This window comes from Phoenix dactylifera, chromosome 3 (genome assembly GCF_009389715.1).
Source record: "Phoenix dactylifera cultivar Barhee BC4 chromosome 3, palm_55x_up_171113_PBpolish2nd_filt_p, whole genome shotgun sequence".
Taxonomy (NCBI): domain Eukaryota; kingdom Viridiplantae; phylum Streptophyta; class Magnoliopsida; order Arecales; family Arecaceae; genus Phoenix; species Phoenix dactylifera.
In genome coordinates this window covers 10,446,330-10,453,506 of record NC_052394.1, presented here as the reverse complement: position 1 = coordinate 10,453,506, position 7,177 = coordinate 10,446,330, and positions in this window count along the sequence as shown.

Here is a 7,177-nt window from a genome sequence, read left to right as displayed (position 1 = left end):
GAATGGGAAAGGGAAGGGGAAGGGGAGGAAGGGACAAGCCCACCTCCGCGTAACAGCCCCCACTGGCCCCCATCCGATGCGGACAGAAATGACCGTGTGTTGGGCACCCCGGCCGCGATTTTACTCATACCCTCTCCATCCGTGGGTCCGGCTTGGTTACCCCTCTGGGCTCCGGTACGAATACCACGTGTGAGAAAATTACACCTAGCACCATTGAAATTACCAATAAAAAGATACACTCTTTCAGACTCCGTGTCTGAGTAGAGAGCATCCGGTCTTCATAATTTAATCGACGTCCGTACATTTCGAACTCGGAATTATTTGATTGGAATTTGGAAGTAAGGCCATGCTTTTATGGGCTCTGGAACCTTATATTATGAAGCCTTTGTTTGTGGGTTATGGGACTGAGAATCTGGTAAGTATACGAACAAATACTGGCGTTTTCTGAAGTGACCGCTGCTATCCGTGCAACCTGTCTGCAAGGTAGGGTGGGAGCCCTTTCCTACGTAAAGTATCAGTCACATGAGGCTCGAAGAAAAGAGCGCAAAACCAATAACCGATATTTGCAAGCGGAATTATCAGATAGTGTGATTATTGAATGTTAAATATTCTGAAAACAATTCTCCAAAGGATTATGATGGACAACACAGACTGTACTTGCCAATATTAATACATGCCTGAACGTCAATCATCCACTAAGATATAAACACCTCTATAGACAAAAACTTCATATATTCTCCTAAAACCATTTTGTGCATCGTGCCAAAGGCTTTAAAAATACTATTTAAGTTTTTTAATCATATATAAATATTCAAGAACTCTCTAATAAGCAATGCAGTATCCTAGTCTACAGTAATCATGGCTAGATCCATTTTGATACTAACTGCAGACCTTATTAAAAAAGATAAAAAAATTATTATCAGAATTTTTTGAACCTATATAAATATCTAAGAAAGTACTCACCACCATTATTTTGGGAGATCTTAGTCATGTAAGAATAACTAACAGGCTAATTCAAAAATTAAAAGAAGGCATTGTAAGCAATTTGCTCATGAAAATGGGAGAATGGTTTCACCACTATGATGAAGAAAGTAAAATATGTTTATCACAACCATGATAGAATCGATTACTGCATGACACGAACAAAATGGCAAAGAAGCCAGGTTAAGAGCTTTGTGCAACATGCAAATGTCCTCGCTGGGTGTCTCACCGTCTGATATGACCAAAGCCCTAGTACAAGACATGGCGAGCTGATAAAATGAATAAGATATCTTTAAAAATAATAAAATGCTGGTACTTTTTGCACCCGTTGGTATATTGCTGACGGTGAATTCCACCCAACTAAATGACAGGATTGTCGATAGCCAAGAAAAAGTGGCAGCAAGAGCCCAAGACATATGGAAACATCAAGAAGAGACACGGCGAGCTGAACTAAATGGATTGGACAAGCGGCAACATCGTACCGTTATTTTATTTGTAAAGGGGCACAACACAGGAAACTGAACCGCAGCTCTTTTTTTTTTTTTTTTTTACAATAGGGCCGTACATAAAATGTGCATGAATGCATCTAGCAAAATTAGAAAAAAAAAAAAAAAAAGCTAGAAGAAGGAACAGACGCTTGATTCTTCCAAAGAAACAGATACTTGGTTCTTACAGTATAATGAGCCATAAAGAAGATCATCCAGTCGGCCGCACTGTTTGTCTCTCGGTAGACATGGATGGCCCGAAAAGAGCTACACCCCCTCGCTAGTCTTCATATATCGTGGAGTAGCGATTGCCTGCATGCATCGCTATGCCGATCTCGAACCCACTCGATCACTGTAGGCGAGTCTTCTTCGAGGTAAATGCAGACCGCACTCAGAATATGCCTTGCATAAGAGATACCCTCCCACACAGCTCTGAGCTCAGCTCCAATGACAGAAGTGTCGAAGATCCGCTGACTTCCGGACGCCACAAGCCTAGCATTGTGGTTTCTGATAACAAAGCCTACACCCCCGCTATCTCCTCCCTTAGCAACACTGCCGTCGAAGTTCACCATAAGAAAACTAGAAAGTGGGGGGCTTCCAGGAGATGAAAGCAACCCTGGTATTTAAAAAAGCCGAGTGAAAGTTTTAGATGTCTCTAGCCATCCCCGGAGAAACCATTGTAGCGATACTGATGATCTTTGCGGTGTGAAGCAATGCTCTGTCCAGCACAAACCTCGGATGTACCCTCCTGTTCTCGAAAATTCGGATGTTCCTATCTAGCCATTTGTGATAGGTCAGATAGGCACATCTGATCTCCCGCTCTACGGTACTGGGCCTCTTTGAGGATGCCTTAAAAAAAGCCAGAAAGTCCTTAGTCAGTGACATACCTTGCCTAAAGCAGGGTACGACCATCATGCACCTCCATATTTGGGCCGCCCACAGCATCCAAAGAGGACATGACAGATGAACTTCTCCACATTCGGACAAACCTTGCAGACTAAGGAGACCTTCACCCCTCTGCTGGCCAGCACTCCATTGGTTGGCAGGCACCCCCGGGCTTACCTTTTAGATGAACAGGGCGACACAAGGTAGATGCGCAACCTCCAGATCCAGCTCCCATCAATTTGTCAGGTCGGAGCCCTCGTCACCAGACCATGTAGGTCTCGGGCATTCACCTTTGACCTCCCAGTTCCACTCCAAATCCTTCTATCTGTTGTCTCTCCTATGGGTATCGACAGTGCCAGAATTCTCTCAGCCAGCTGCTCCCCAAAACCCGTCGAATGAGACCCTAGTTCCACCTTCTCTCTCTCGGAACGAATAGATCACAGACTTTGCACCCAACTAGGTACCTCAGGTCGAATAAGGTGGGCCACCCACTCAGTGGTTGCTTAGACAACCATTTGTCCTTCAAGACATTAATAGTCTGTCCGTCCTTGATCTTCCATCTAATTGCAGCGAGAACCGATAGGCCCCGAGCGCAGATCTCTCTCTAAATAAGGAGCTGTGATACCCAATGTGGAAGATGGGCGCACCGGCCGGAACCCTATACTTGGCCCTCATTAGGGAATTCTAGAGGCTTTATGGTTTCAAAAGAAACCTGCATTCTGGTAGCAAGAATCTCTTGCTGCTCGATTACGGAGTGAACACCCAAACCACCACTACTAGTCGGCTAATAGATCACATCCCGACTTTGGCCATCACAGCCCCTTCCGTTTTGAGAAGGTGTGGTTGTCTTACCCTCAATCCTGGGACATTGTTCGGGAGGTATGGTCCTTGCCGGTGCACGGCAATGCCATGCAGAGGGTATCACGAAAGTTGGAACTAACTAAGAGGCGGCTCCGCCGTTGGAACCGCGAGGTGGTGGGAGATATTTTTAGGAAGATGGAAGTGGTAGAGGTCGCCATTAGCGATCTTCAAACCAGAGAAGATCGGGAGGGTGAGCTTCCAAAGGCGGATATGATGAGCCTACGGTGGCTACTTGCTGATCATCACTCGTTGCTACGCCAGTATGAGATCTTCTGGAGAAGTCTAGGGTCCAGTGGGTTAGAGAGAGAAATCGGAATACCAGCTTTTTCCACCGGACGACGGTCATCAGAAGGTAGAGGAGCATGATTTGTTCCTTGCGAGATGGGACTGGTCGGCAGGTGGAGGGGGAGGCGGAGGTTAGTCAGATATTGCTAGATTTCTTTCGGTTCAGATGGACGGAGGATAGAGATCCTGGGGATGTCGGCCAGCTCCCGAGGGCAGATACGCAGATCGGAATGTCGGAGAACGCACTCCTGGTGCGACATGTGACAGGGGAGGAAGTGCAGGAGGCGGTCTGGGCCCTGGCAGGGGACAAGGCCCCAGGGCCGGACGGCTTTCCACCTTTCTTCTTTAAGAGATATTGGGGCATCATTCGAGTTGCAGTGGTGGAGGCAGTGCGGTATTTCTTCAGTCATGCAGTGATGCCCGATGATTGGAGAGCTACCTATGTCACGTTGATACCGAAGCGCCAGGATGCGAGGGAGCCCAGCCATTTCAGGCCCATCAGCTTGTGCACAACCCTTTATAAGGTGGTGGCAAAGATAATGGTGGGTAGGATGAAGCATCTGCTGCCAGGCCTCATCTGCCAGGAGCAAGGTGCTTTTGTGGGGGGTAGGAATATTTCTGATAACGTTATGCTGGCCCAAGAAATGATGTGGATCTTCGACGGGCCTCTAAGCGACGAAGCATGATGGCTGTCAAGCTAGACATGGAACGGGCTTACGACAGAATTCGGTGGAGTTTCTTGCGACGCGCTTTGGAGTGCTTCGGATTTCATGAGACCTGGATTGAGTGGGTGTTGGGGTGCGTCCGGGGGTCGAGGTTTTCCATCTTGATCAACGGCACGCTTCCTCCTTCTTTAGATCTACTATGGGGCTTAGACAGGGATGTCCTTTATCCCCATATTTGTTCATCATCTGTTCAGATGTCCTGTCTCGGGCTCTGCAGGGTGTTTGTGCTGATCGGGAGCTGGAGGCGTTTGTTCCCGCACCAGGGTCTCGGTCTATATCATATTTACTATTCGCAGACAATTGTCTACTCCTAACTAGGGCGCGGGTAGCGGATGCACGAGTCCTCAGGAGAATATTAGCGAAGTACTGCGCAATGTCGGGACAGAAGGTAATCCTTCAGAAGTCAACAATTTTCTTCAGCCCTAGCACTGAGCACAAGGTCAGACAGGAGATTCGGGGGTTACTGGGGATGCCGGATCAGGATGGGACCTGGAGCTATCTGGGAGTACCCATTACGGGCAGGATGTTACGGGTGGCGGAGTGTTCTGGTCTGGTACAGAGGATTCAGAGCAGACTGAAGGGTTGGAGGGCATCTTTGCTCTATATTATGGGTAGATTGACGCTGATTAGATCAGTGCTAGCTTCCATGCCGGTCCACTTCATGGCCAACACAGTGGTTCCGAAAACAGTGCTGACAAGGATTGAGCGGCTACTTCGGAGCTTCCTGTGGGGGTCGTATGGAGGGGGACACGGGATGCATTTAGTGGCATGGGAGAGTGTCTGCCTACCAGTGAGGGAGGGTGGCCTCGGGGTTTTGTCTCTTGTGGAGCAGCGTGAGGCGCTGATTGCCCGACATGCAGCTCGATTCACGCTGGAGCCACAGGGCTTCTGGAGTCAGACCATGGCTGCCAAATATGGCCGAACCGGCACTGCAGGGGCGATTCGCATTGGGCGTCGCTGTTCATTCATGTGGTGAGAGATCGCAAGATATCTTTCCACGGTTGAGGAGAATACTAGATGGTTGATAGGCGATGGGCAGAGTATTGATGTGGTTGGCGACCCATGGGTGGGTGCCGTACCCTTGAGACTTTGGCCGACTATGGTTGATATTGAGGCAGTGGAGGGACTGCGCGTCTGCGACCTCCTTGTCCCGGGTAGGGTTGCTTGGGATGAGGCTAGGTTGGGTCACATTTTTGGGGCACACTTGGCCGAGAGGGTCCGGTCCCTTCCGATTTCGGGGTATGCGGGTCCAGATACCCGGGTGTGGAGCACGTCGTGTAGGACCGGAGTGAGGGTGGGGGAGATCTCCTGAGTGCTCCGACCAGAGCATGAGCCAGGACCGGAGTGTGCCTGGGTCTGGCGCTTAGGCCTCCACCCGAGGGTCGCACTGTTCTTATGGAAAGTCGTCTGGAATCGGCTTCCGACGAGAGCAGTACTGAGCGAACGGGGCTTGAGGATGCCCCCTGAGTGCGGGGCATGTGGAGCCGATGAATCGGTGGACCATGCACTGTTTCAGTGCACATGGGCGAGGGCCATGTGGCGTGCGGCGGCGGGCCTGCTATGGAAGGGTTGGTCTCGGGGGGACCAGTTCTTACGAACCATCCGTTGGTGGTTGGGTAACCCGTTGGATGGTGGCACAAAGGGTGTAGCGGGTTTCGTTATTCGGGACCCGAGCTCTAGGGTTGTGGCGGCGGGAGGCTGTCAGTTATTTGACTGCACGGTTCCTGGAGCGGAGCTGAGAGCTGTCTGGGCGGGTCTTCAACACGCTCAGCGTGTGCTCTCAGCTAGATCAGTCATTTTGGAGGGTGACTCGGCTACGGTCATTAGTTGGATCCAGGGAGGTCAGAGGGTCGATGTTGCCGACCATCCCTTGATCTGCGATATATGGATGATGATGAGGGACGGAGGGGTGGTCCAGGCGAAGCATGTGTTTAGAGAAGCCAACAAGGCTGCGGATTGGGTGGCCATGTATGTGGCTAACCATGCCAGTAGTACCCTATGGGCAGGGGAGGGGGAGCTACCTCGGAAGCTCCGGGACGTTTTGTTTTCCAACTTTATTGGGTGCATCCGTACACGTGTTGTATAGATCACCCGGTTTAGCAAAAAAAAAAAAGATCACATCCCAGACCACCAGGTGAACACCGCTTCCTCCCCCTCGTCGGCCCCAGATGAAGCTCCTGAACAGACGCTCCATAGTCCTCAACGGTGCAAGAGGCACCATAGTGTTTGACAGAAGATAAACCAAGATCGAATTGAGAACAGATCGCACTAGAGTGACCTACCCATCATAGACAGAGCACTCACTTGCCACCCCTACCCTCCAACCTGTGCCTGATGCCCCGCTCCATGGTGGAACACTCCCCTCTGCAGAGCCGTCGACCGGTAATCGTCACCTTATGGTATCTCAAGGCGCCCTCCTGCTTACCTACTCCCAGGATCTCTATAATGAATGTCTTCACCCTTGGTTTGATCTTGAGCTGAAGCAAATTGCCGACTTGGCCAAGTTGATCTGTTGCCCCGATGCCGCATAGTACTCCAATAGAATCCTCCAGATTGTTTGTGTTGACCACCTCGTCGCACAAGCCAACGACATGCAATCATCGGCAAACAGTAGATGCGAGATCTGAGTAGGACCTGCGCCGACCTATACATCTCCAAGCCTGCGCTTCTGTGGTGTGCTGGAGTGCTCTAGGCAGCACATCCGCACAAATGATGAAGAGCAGGGGCAAGAGTGGGCACCCCTGTCTCAGCCCAACAGAAGACTCGAAGAAGTGCGTGGAGGAGCCATTCACAAGAATAGCGAAAGACGCGGCTTGAATGCAACCCAAGATCCATCTGATCCACAATGGGTGAAATTCGAAACTCTCCAAAGAGTGAATCATAAAGCTCTATCTCATCCTGTCATAAGCTCTCTCTCCATGTCTAGCTTGATATCCATCAGACTCCTCCGCCCTG